The sequence below is a fragment of the Oncorhynchus tshawytscha genome, linkage group LG28 (genome assembly GCF_018296145.1).
Source record: "Oncorhynchus tshawytscha isolate Ot180627B linkage group LG28, Otsh_v2.0, whole genome shotgun sequence".
Classification (NCBI taxonomy): Eukaryota; Metazoa; Chordata; class Actinopteri; order Salmoniformes; family Salmonidae; genus Oncorhynchus; species Oncorhynchus tshawytscha.
In genome coordinates this window covers 29,405,071-29,418,023 of record NC_056456.1, presented here as the reverse complement: position 1 = coordinate 29,418,023, position 12,953 = coordinate 29,405,071, and the positions used below count along the sequence as shown (strand labels likewise).

The window sequence follows — 12,953 nt, the reverse complement described above, 5'->3', positions numbered from 1 at the left end:
CTTGGCCATGCAGTCATGTGTGAACAGGGAGTACTGGAGGGGACTGAGCACGCACCCTTGTGGGTCCCCCATTTTGAGGATCAGCGTAGCAGAGGTGTTGTTGCCTTCCTTCACCACCTGGGGTCGGCCCGTCAGGAAGTCCAGGACCCAGTTGCACTGGTCGTGGTCCAGTCCCAGGGCCCCCGAGGTTATTGATGATCTTGGAGGGCACTATGGTGTTGAAAGCTGAGCTTTAGTCAATGAACAGCATTCTTACATAGGTATTTCTCTTGTCCAGATGGGATAGGGCAGTGTGCTGTGCAATGGTGAATTATATTTTATTTTATTTTATATTAAATAACCTTTATTTGCTATTCCAACGCTCTAACAACTAGGCTACCTGCCGCTCCATATGATCGTATCCGTATTCCGATTAAATTCAGCTTGATCCCTTAATATTAAAGATTTCAGTCTGGGGGTGTGTTCTCTAGTCAACATCCAGCTTCTAGATGTCATCCATATTTATATTATACCCCAGTCTCTCCCATCTGTACTGTCCATCTGCTGCCTGCTCACCATCGGGAGTGAGCAGTGAGCATCTTCCCACTCTGTCTCTCGTGGCCGCGTCTGTTCAGAAGGCAGGAGGAGGCGGGAAATCAATACAGGGCCAGAGACTAGGCTGCCATCTTCTGGAAATTAGTGCCAATTTATTATGTGTGCAGATCTCCCCTTGGGGACACAGCGTGGGTGGCTCCTGCTCCTCCCAGAGGTCTCCGCTGCTGCTGGCTATTCGGCTACACTGGGGGTAACTTCATAGTATTACGTAAATAGGCACACAAAAACCCACACACATGCACGCGTTTGATTTTCTAAATGTATTCTCCTACAAATGCTATGGTCTTATTGAAACTAAACTAGTGCTTTTCTTGCCTTGTCAAAATAATCATCTTTATGTAAGTGTCACTTTTTCAATATCCCTGAAAACGGAATCTGTTTGCTAAATTAAACTCTGCCTAGCACCTAAACCCTGTCACACTGACTCATAATCATAATAAGAAATGTACAGGTGAGAGATTTACATAATTGGTAATTCTATGGTTTTGAAAGTCTGCCTACTTACCAGTGAGTGGGAAGAACTTTATAGATGCCGGAACTTTATAGATTTACAGTAATAAAACATTTTTATTGCGTGTATATTACCAGTGGTCGTTTTTAATTTGAGTACAACATTCTTAGATTTTTTGGTGTATGAGTTACCTTTTAAAAGCTTTGAGTCATTTAGGCCTGATAGTTTGCTAATTGTGTTAAGTATATTATTTGCGTCAGCTTAAAAAAAACAAGAAGCATGTCAATCTTGGTTTATTTTTTGACTTTGTTGACTCTGTTTTTTAATTGTTCGGAGGTTTAGCTTCAGATGGGGTTAAATGCATTTTCAAAGCCTCTATTTGTACATTTTAGGTCATTGAGTGCATCCTATGACCAGGCTTTTAGAAAATCACTGAAGTCAGCATGCGTTCGTTCTCCTGTAAGGGCACTTGATGATTAATATGTCAATTATGGCCACTTAGTCCCTTTGGCAAGGGCACTTATATTTCTCCTGCAGTCATTTCCAAATGAATTAGTACTTCTATACTTAGTGGTATAAATTGTCCATAATATGTCCCTGTTTATGATACCGTCAGGGAGGTAGGTCACAAAATGGCATTTTCACTCGAAGTATGCTCACGCTGTTGTTGTATCTACCTTGTGTGTGGCAAGAAAAGGTTTCAAATGATATGCGAATCTCGATTGTACACTTTCAGCACCTTGCCGCTAAATGTCATTCAAAGCTTTCTTTTTATTCTATAGTTTCCGAATATTTGAATTATTCTCAGAATATTTCCAAATGGTGCCAAAAAATTTGAAACATGGGGAGCATGAATAAAGGGACTGATTTTAAAAGATGACAACTTCAGGTCATACCCAAGACATGTCTTTTCAGGTGCTGAATGCTGCAATGCTCCAGCGGCTCTGATTAAAAGAGAAAAACTAGATATTGAAAGCAATTTTCCACAGCCCTTAGAAACTCTGTCCACTGCCAAGACCGTGAGTATGCATGCCTCTCCCTCTAAATGGAACTTACAGGGTCATGAAACCACATAAGATGAAAAAGAGGAGGATGATTAGATTCAGATTTTTTTATGAAGAACTCATAGATCAAGGTGGCGTATGGAGAGAAAAAAACTGTAATAAGTAAATTAACACGCATGTCACTTGCCCTGTCTGGACCTAAGAAATCAGAACAAAATAGACAAAATCACCTCCCAATGTATTATATACGCTCTATCCTCCCTCTAATGCCAGATACAGTGCCTTCAGAAAGTATTCATACCCCTTGACTTATTCCACATTTTGTTGCGTTACAGCCTAAATTAAAAATGAATTAAATGTCCTTTCTCACCCATCTACACAAAATACAATGTCAATTTATTTTTTATTTTTTATCTTATCTTTTTTATCTTCACTATTATTCTGAAATTTAGAAAATCGTAAAAATAAAGAAAAACCCTTGAATGAGTTTCGATGTCTTCACTATTATTCTGAAATTTAGAAAATAGTAAAAATAAAGAAAAACCCTTGAATGAGTAGGGTTTGAATGGTACTGTATATTTCCACACTATGTGGTTGTAATAATACTGTTATTACTGTTAAATTGTGAAACTTGTGATAAGAGCTGCTTGAAAACACCACTTGAAATGTCAGCCTGGTTTGGTGGCATGGAGTTTTGGCCTACCTAGTGACATCATCAGGCATTAAATTAGTTGATAGACCAATCAACTAATGTAATGATTAACCTACAGTGAGGGAAAAAAGTATTTGATCCCCTGCTGATTTTGCACGTTTGCCCACTGACAAAGAAATTACCAGTCTATAATTTTAATGGTAGGTTTATTTGAACAGTGAGAGACAGAATAACAACAAAAAAATCCAGAAAAACCCATGTCAAAAATGTTATAAATTGATTTTAATGAGAGAAATAAGTTTTTGACCCCCTCTCAATCAAAAAGATTTCTGGCTCCCAGGTGTCTTTTATACAGGTAACGAGCTGAGATTAGGAGCACACTCTTAATAAAGGGAGTGCTCCTAATCTCAGCTTGTTACCTGTATAAAAGACACCTGTCCACAGAAGCAATCAATCAATCAGATTCCAAACTCTCCACCATGGCCAAGACCAAAGAGCTCTCCAATGATGTGAGAGACAAGATTGTAGACCTACACAAGGCTGGAATGGCCTACAAGACCATCGCCAAGCAGCTTGGTGAGAAGGTGACAACCGTTGGTACAATTATTCGCAAATGGAAGAAACACAATAGAACCGTCAATCTCCCTCGGCCTGGGGCTCCATGCAAGATCTCACCTCGTGGAGTTGCAATGATCATGAGAACGGTGAGGAATCAGCCCAGAACTACACGGGAGGATCTTCAAATCAAAATCAAATCAAATGTATTTGTCACATACACATGGTTAGCGGATGTTAATGCGAGTGTTGCGAAATGCTTGTGCTTCTAGTTCCGACAATGCAGTAATAACCAACGAGTAATCTAACCTAACAATTCCAAAACTACTACCTTATACATGATCTTGTCAATGATCTCAAGGCAGCTGGGACCATAGTCACCAAGAAAACAATTGGTAACACACTACGCCGTGAAGGACTGAAATTCTGCAGCGCCCGCAAGGTCCCCCTGCTCAAGAAAGCACATATACATGCCGTCTGAAGTTTGCTAATGAACATCTGAATGATTCAGAGGACAAATGAGTAAAAGTGCTGTGGTCAGATGAGACCACAACTCGCCGTGTTTGGAGGAGGAGGAGGAATGCTGCCTATGACCTCAAGAACACCACCCCCACCGTCAAACATGGAGGTGGAAACATTATGCTTTGGGGGTGTTTTTCTGCTTAGGGGACAGGACAACTTCACCGCATCAAAGGGACGATGGACGGGGCCATGTACCGTCAAATCTTGGATGAGAACCTCCTTCCCTCAACCAGGGCATTGAAAATGGGTCGTGGATGGGTATTCCAGCATGACAATGACCCAAAACACACGGCCAAGTCAACAAAGGAGTGGCTGAAGAAGAAGCACATTAAGGTCCTGGAGTGGCCTAGCCAGTCTCCAGACCTTAATCCCATAGAAAATCTGTGGAGGGAGCTGAAGGTTCGAGTTGCCCCACATCAGCCTCGAAACCTTAATGACTTGGAGAAGATCGCAAAGAGGAGTGGGACAATATCCCTCGTGAGATGCGTGCAAACCTGGTGGCCAACTACAAGAAACATCTGACCTCTGTTATTGCCAACAAGGGTTTTGCCACCAAGTACTAAATCATGTTTTGCAGAGGGGTCAAATACTTATTTCCCTCATTAAAATGCAAATCAATTTATAACATTTTTGACGTGCGTTTTTTTGTTTGTTATTCTGTCTCTCACTGTTCAAATAAACCTACCATTAAAATTATAGACCGATCATTTCTTTGTCAGTAGGCAAACGTACAAAATCAGCAGGGGATCAAATACTTTTTTCCCTCACTGTATAGGTATAACATGGTAGCACCAGATCTATAGGTTAAGGTATTGATTGAACTGTTGTCTCCATTCTTTGACTATGTGATGTTTCGTTCTTCTTGACCTCGGTGTTCTGGCTAAATTCCCAATCTGACCCTCAAACCATCACGGTCACCTAATAATCCCCAGTTTACAATTGGCTCATTCATCCCCCTCCTCTCCCCTGTAACTATTCCCCAGGTCGTTGCTGTAAATGAGAATGTGTTCTCAGTCAACTTACCTGGTAAAATAACGGATAAATAAATAAATAAATAAAATAAAACCTCGCTGACAAGTCAGCCACCAGCACGGGACAGAACAGGGAAACAAGTGGACCCCTAAAAATAAAAAGAGAGTGATTTAAACTTGCCATAAAGAGTAGGAGACAGAGAGAGAGAGAGGAAGAAGCATTTTTCCCTTACTAGCATCCACCACCTCCCCCGGCCACGTACATCACTTTCTCCTGCGATAATGATGGCTGTAGTCATAGAGATAATTGTGGTCGAATGATTTTCTGTGTCAGCTAGGTCCAAGTGGTGTGCAATTGAAAAACTGAAACAAATATTTGAGGGAGGATGTTTTTCCTCTCTCTCGCTATCTCTTTCCTTCTCTCTCTCGTTTCTTCTCCCTGCAGATAGAATGGAAAGGGTCTTGAGGGACGAGACCGTGTAAGTAACCACTGTTTGGTAATTACCTCAAAAGTGCCTCCTCATGGCCGTCATCCAATCGTTGATCGCCTCTGTGTTGGAGGAGCTATCGTCTTGGCAATGATATTTGATCTCTCTTTATCGTGTTGGTTCTCTTTTCATGAAGGGTTGTGGGGATGGATTAGTGCCCAATGGTTAACAGAAAACACCAAGGACCCAGTAACCTATAGTATGTGGATCCTTGTTGAGGGCCCTAGTACATATGGATGGGTTGTTGTTACAGAGGTTAGCCTGTGGTAGTGGGCAGAGAGGACAGTGTTACTGGCAACATTTTCTTCACAGGTGCATGTATTACATTGAGGTGTGTGTGTGTGTGTGTGTGTGTGTGTGTGTGTGTGTGTGTGTGTGTGTGTGTGTGTGTGTGTGTGTGTGTGTGTGTGTGTGTGTGTGTGTGTGTGTGTGTGTGTGTGTGTGTGTGTGTGTGTGTGTGTTCTTGTCTGTGTGTTTTTGTGTGTACAAACAAAAATAGACAAGAACAGCTCAAGAACAGGACTACATGCAATAAACCATTCACTCATCATCCTGTTTGTTCATCGAAACGCGGCTCTCACGTCTGTCCAGATCTTTATCAATCTCATTCTGATTCCTTTATACTCACTGACTTTACAATATGTCCTTACGTGTCTTGCACTTCAACAGGGTTAAGTAGCAGAGAGCTGCCTTCATATGTAGTTGATTTAACTCACAATGTAGTGCCGAGCTAAATCCATGAAACATTGCCCCGTGGATACATCCCAACTATTAGCAGTGAACACAGCAGATATTACAGGAGACAAATACATGCTCACAGGAGAAACAACTGTTGGCTGTGATGCTTTTTTTATTTCTCCACAATAGCATTTGTTTAGGATTTTTTAAAAACTGTTGCAGATTATGTCTGCGTTACAATCATTAATGTCATTTTTTTTCTATCTATGGTTTATAGATACTACATAAACCAAATATCGTTACATCTATTAGTGTGTTATACTGTAATTGCTTGATATGGACTTGTTTTTTAATTAGATTATGCAAATTGGTTGCTACTAATTGGTAATAGTAACCAGAGCAGAAAGAAACGTCAGTCTTCAAATATCATTGCCTCTGTAGTAATTGTCTATAAGTAACTGTATATCATGAATATGAATTGTGGTTCTCCAGTCATTAAGTAAAAGCGGCTAAATTGAAATATTGAATTGCAGGAGTACGTCATACTAGTTCTGCATTATTGAATGGCCTGTAGGTTCAATAGTTATTCTCATTGGCTTTGAATCAAATATTATATTCAGATTCACAACTGAAGCCAGTATCTTTGAAGTGACATTATAGGGACATTATAGTGACCATGCACCTGCCTCCTATTTGCATTGTCATTTAATGCTGTTCATGTTAGCAGGATATTTTTGTGACCTATTGACCCGAACATGAAAAACTGAGCCCTAATTATACTGTGCAGTTGCAGGGATTTTTCTGCCATTGAAATACTTGTTTGATCAGTGTAAAAAAAAATGTAGCTTTAAAACTGCAAAGATTTCTCTCGCCTCCATGAAGAAATTCGTAGAATTGCAGGTCCCACAGGCCCTAGTGACTAACGTGTCTCCCTGTATTGTGCGTGGCACCACGTCAGGTCATGTGTTCGGCCCCAGACAGGGCTCCTTCCTTAACATCGAGCTGGTCAGTGAGAAGACGGCTGCATACTGGTGCCATGGTGTCAAAGAGCTGAAGGCAGACTTCCCCAAGAACGTGAGTTCACTCTTGTCCACAGATACCATTTTCATGCTATAGCGCTGAACCATACTGTGCTGACAGAGAAACTCTCCTTTCCAGCGCACTTCCAGTAACAACTGTGGTGGATGTGTAACCAGGCCAGCACAGTACAGCTCAGTTTGGCCTGGCTTGGTTCAGTTCAGTAATGTAAAAGGGTAGTAGTGTGGCGACGACATGATATAATATATAATTCAGAGTCTGTCCCATTGAACATAATACCCAGCTTTCCTGTATGGAGAGTTACTGTATATCCGTGTCAGTCTGTCCTATTTAGCCTACAATGATTACACTGTATTACACTGCTATGCTTCCACACCAAGCTCAGGTCCAGGTATCCTCTTCACAACTGACCACTTCCAACCTTCATCCTCCTGTTATTTCCTTACCTGGATGCCTGAGCTCCCTACCAGCCAATCCCCTTGTCCCATCCTCCCCAAACTAGTTACCATTACAGCAAAACATAAATATTTATATCTCATTGAGAGGCAGCCATTAACAATTTTCCTTCCCATATTATTCCCATTCATTATTTCTGTTTTCCTCCCCAACTTTCCAAAATGCTCCACAACGTTCCTCTACCCTCGTCGTCAGCATGAAGTGACCTTGGAGGTCACCGTCCTCGGTCCGCCAAGCGCAATCCGGGTTGCTTTGAAATGCGTCCTCAGCAGAGGCAGAACCAAACTCATCACAGCGTGTGCCTCTCCGAGGTTAAAGGTCAGTTGCGTATGCAGCTCTGCAAAATGAATACTCAGAGAAGGGGAATGAATAATAACAAAGCCCTCTCCAAATGATGTGAAATTGTTGGGACTGGGGAGATTGAGACACCTCTTTCTCACAGGGACTGATTGAGACTGTGGAGTGGAGTGGTCTGTCTGTATCGGGTTTTACAAGCAGCAGGCACACCTGTACTATTGCTACACTGATAGAGAGAGAGAGCGAGACAGAGAGGGGGGGGCAATGACAGAAAGAGAGGGATAAAGAGAGACAGATAGAAGAAAACAGAGAGAGAGAGAAAGAGAGAGAGAGAGAGATAGAGAGAGAGAGAGAGCAAAATGGAGATAGAAAGTGAGAGAGAGGAACGTGGAAAGACTGTGAAAAGGTGCAGCCCCATCCCTCCCTTTTTTAATATCTCCATATCAGCAGTGATTGACAGTTGCCGTGGTGCCGGGGGTCCCTGGAGAGGCAGTGTAGAGGGTGTTGGTGGATGGGATCACTTACTCACTCTGCTCCATTATTAAAGAGATAACAGGAGGATCCCCTTGCTCGACTCTGCTAGACTGTGCTCTGCTCCTCACAGAGACGGGCAGACAGAGGGGGCGTGCGGGCGGGCTACAGGACAGGAAGGCAGACAGACAGACAAACAAGCAGGCAGGCAGGCAGAGAAACAACCACACGGCTCACTCTACAGGATGGAGTTTAGCCAGGACTATTCCTCTGCATTGTCTGTAGGTCTGTCACTTTTTAGTCTGTCTTTAGGTCTGTAACTTTTTAGTCTGTCTGTCTTTACGACTGTACGTCTCTACGTCTGTCTGTATGCGTACCACATTGCATCTAGTCTGTCTGTCTGTCTGTCTGTCTGTCTGTCTGTCTGTCTGTCTGTCTGTCTGTCTGTCTGTCTGTCTGTCTGTCTGTCTGTCTGTCTGTCTGTCTGTCTGTCTGTCTGTCTGTCTGTCTGTCTGTCTGTCTGTCTTTATGACTGTACATCTCTACGTCTATCTCTACGCCTGTCTCTACGTCTGTCTCTTTACTTGTGGCTCTACGTTTGTCTCTACGTCTGGCTGTACGTCTGGATGTACTTCTGTCTCTACCTCTATCTCTACCTCTGTTTCTACGTCTGTCTCTACGTCTGTCTCTATGTCTATCCCTACGTCTGTCTCTATGTCTATCCCTACGTCTGTCTCTACTTCTGTATCTACGTCTGTCTCTATGTCTGGCTGTACATCTGTCTCTACGTCTGTCTCTACATCTGTCTCTACGTCTGTCTCTACGTTTGGCTGTACGTCCGTCTCTACATCTCTCTCTACGTCTGTCTCTACATCTTGCTGTATGTCTGGCAGTAGGTCTATCTCTATGTCTGTCTCTATGTCTGTCTCTACGTCTGTCTCTACATCTAGTTGTACGTCTGTCTCTACATCTGTCTCTAGGTCTGGCTATTCGTCTGGCTGTCCATCTGGCTGTACGTCAGTGTTATTAATCTGCAAAATTGTAATTATTCGCCTACTTCCTCATGCCTTTTGCACACAATGTATATAGACTCCCCTTTTTTTCTACTGTGTTATTGACTTGTTAATTGTTTACTCCATGTGTAACTCTGTGTTGTCTGTTCACACTGCTATGCTTTATCTTGGCCAGGTCGCAGTTGCAAACGAGAACTTGTTCTCAACTAGCCTACCTGGTTAAATAAAGGTGAAATATATATATTTTTTAAATCTTATAAAAAACAATCAATCATAATCACTATGATTACACATGGTTGATGATATTACTAGATATTATCTAGCGTGTCCTGTGTTGCATATAATCTGACTGAGCATACAAGCATACAAGTATCTAAGTATCTGACTGAGCGGTGGTAGGCAGAAGCAGGAGCGTAAACATTTATTCAAACAGCACTTTCCTGCATTTTGCCAGTAGGTCTTCGTTGTGCGTCAAGCATTGCGCTGTTTATGACTTCAAACCTATCAACTCCCGAGATGAGGCTGGTGTGACCGAAGTGAAATGGCTGGCTAGTTATCTCGGGCTAATAGCGTTTCAAACTTCACTCTGAGCCTTGGGGTGGTTGTTTCCCTTGCTCTGCATGGGTAACGCTGCTTCGATGTGGTGGCTGTTGTCATTGTGTTGCTGGTTCGAGCCCAGGGAGTAGGGACGGAAGCTATACTGTTACACTGGCAATACTAAAGTGCCTATAAGAACATCCACTAGTCAAAGGTTAATGAAATACAAATGGTATAGAGGGAAATAGTCCTATAATAACTAGACCCTAAAACTTCTTACCTGGGAATATTGAAGACTCATGTTAAAAGTAACCACCAGCTTTCATAGGTTTTCATGTTCTGAGCAAGGAACTGAAACGTTAGCTTTCTTACATAGCACATATTGCACTTTTACGTTCTTCTCCAACACTTTGTTTTTGCATTATTTAAACCAAATTGAACATGTTTCATTATCTACTTGAGGCTAAATTGATTTTATTGATGTATTATATTAAGTTAAAAAGTGTGTTAATTCAGTATTGTTGTAATTGTCATTATTATTATTTATTTATTTATTTTTATAAACCGGCCGATTAATCGGCAGCAACTTTTTTGGTCCTCCAGTAATCGGTATCGGTATCGACGTTGAAAATCATAATCGGTCGACCTCTAGTCTCTACTTCTGTCTCTACGTCTATCTCTACGTCTATCTCTAAGTCTGGCTGTACATCTGTCTCTATGCCTGTCTCTATGCCTGTCTCTACGTCTGGCTGTACGTCTGGCTGTACGTCTGGCTGTACGTCTGTCTCTACGTCTGTCTCTATGTCTGACTGTACGTTTATCTGTACGTCTGTCTCTACGTCTGGCTGTACGTCTGTCTCTACGTCTGGCTGTACGTCTGGCTGTACGTCTGTCTCTACGTCTGTCTCTACGTCTGACTGTACGTTTATCTGTACGTCTGTCTCTACGTCTGGCTGTACGTCTGTCTCTACGTCTGGCTGTACGTCTGGCTGTACGTCTATCTCTACTTCTTGCTGTACGTCTGTCTGTACTGTCTCTGTTGGTTCAAACCTACAGTAGTAATCCCCAGTGATCCAGGGACTCATTCTCAGAAGTAACCTCACACAACTCAACATCCCCTTCTTTCCCTCTCCCTCTCCTTCCCCTCTCTACATCAATGTGTGTAGATACTAAAGATGTTTTCCCAACTACAGTCTGGCCACTGTAAGTAGCATGTGCCACATGAGAGTGGTTCAGTAGGAGGAAACTTTGCAGTAAACTATGCATTAATTTCCCCTTCAACTGGCCTGGAATCAATATTTGCAGTTGAATAGCCAAGTCCCAAGGTAGAAAGGATGAAGGGCTATCACAAATCTCTAACAAAGATGGAGGATCTATAAAATCAAACACACACTTAGTTGCAGTATATCACAGGCAGGCATGTCCCTCTGTGCATTATGAACACATCTGCCCATTTGTTTCCTTTCAAACCCAAAGCAGTGAGAGGGAAAGTGTTGTATCTCCCCTGCTTTATAGGTAGATTATAGTTACCATAGCAGTGGAAAACAGTTGTGCGGAGGACTGATGGGTGATGGAGTTTTCAAAAGACACATTATACTGCTCCTCTGTTATTCTCTCAGATGGTTGCGCATTCTTTGAAACCACGATATGCTTGGCAAGATAAGGCACATAAATAAGGTGAAATCACAGTTCTTCATTGTTCTTTACGCTCTCTTTCTTTCTTCCACTCTCTCTATTTCTATCCTTTTCAGATTGTCATCTCTAGCATCATGTATAGTTACAATAAAGCTGACTGGATTGAGCTTGCTGAAATGGCATAGGTGAGTCCGTTTAGTCTTGTCTATTGGTTTAGCCAAGAGTATAACAAGGCTCTACAATGCTGGGCATATCCATCTGTTTTCTTTTGTGCTGACCGTTTTGTACCGAACAAATTGATTTACATGAGTTCCTTTGTCTTCTCTAAAAGACATAAACAGAGCGATTTAGTTTTTTGTGTGTCAATATGTTAAAAAGAAGTTTTCACAACAGATACCTCAAAGAGTATCACTCTAAAATAGACCGGCATCCATATTCATGGCTTAAAGCCTCATTGGTTTCTTTGCGAAAAAGCGTTTTCTTACATTAAATTTGCATTAGATAACATCGGATTCCCGTCTGAGGCACCAGAATCCCACTGTGCTCACAAACTGTGGAATAAATCATCAAATGTTTTTTGTTCGTTATTTTCTCTTTAGATGTGGACGTCTGCCTCTGAAATCTATCGTTCCTTCTATCGTTCCTTCTCAGCTTCACTTTGTCACTTCACATTGCCCTACTGAACTTTAGTTTTTCTACTTGGAACCAACACTGGTGAAACCAACACTGTTGTGTTTGCATCAGGCATGTTAAAACTACTGTGTTGATTGATATAGTAGTAGTAGTATAGCATTTCAATGTGGTACATTGTAGCTCAGTTACACCTGTATGTAAAATGTATGTGTGTATGTATGTATGTATGTGACTGTAACTTGCTTTGGATACTAGTGTCTGCTAAATGTCATAAATTATTGCTACTACAACAACACAACATGGCAGCAACACAACATGAAAACACAACATGGTAGCAACACAACATGACAACAACATGGTACAACACAACATGGTGGCAGCACAAACATGGCACAAAAGGTAGAGACAACAATACATCACAAGAAGCAGCCACAACTGTCGGTAAGAGTGTCCATGATTGAGTCTTTGAATGAAGAGATAAAACTGTCCAGCTTGAGTGTTTTTTGCAGCTTATTCCAGTCGCTAGCTGCAGCGAACTGAAAAGAGGAGCGACCCAGGGATGTGTGTGCGCTTAGGGGACCTTAAAGAGAATGTGACTGGCAGAACGGGTGTTGCATGTGGAGGATGAGGGTTGCAGTTGGTATCTCAGATAGGTGGGAGTGAGACCTAAGAGGGTTTTTAGAAATAAGCATCAACCAGTGGCTCTTGCTCCGGGTATGCATAGATGGAAAGTGTACAGAGGAGTAAAAAGTGCAGTGATGTGTCCTATAAGGAGCATTGATGGCAAATCTGATGGCTGAATGGTAAAGAACATCTAGTCACTCGAGAGCAGCTTTACCTGACGATCTATAAATTACGTCACCGTAATCTAGCACGGGTAAGATGTTTATCTGAATCAGGGTTAGTTTGGCAGCTGGGGTGAAAGAGGAGCGATTACAATAGAGGAAACCAAGTCTAG

The 12,953-nt window shown here is 42.0% G+C and overlaps 1 pseudogene; it reads left to right on the top strand.

The window, feature by feature from the left end:
- LOC112226372 overlaps positions 1-12,953 on the top strand; it is a 161,029-nt pseudogene that overhangs the window by 88,685 nt on the left and 59,391 nt on the right.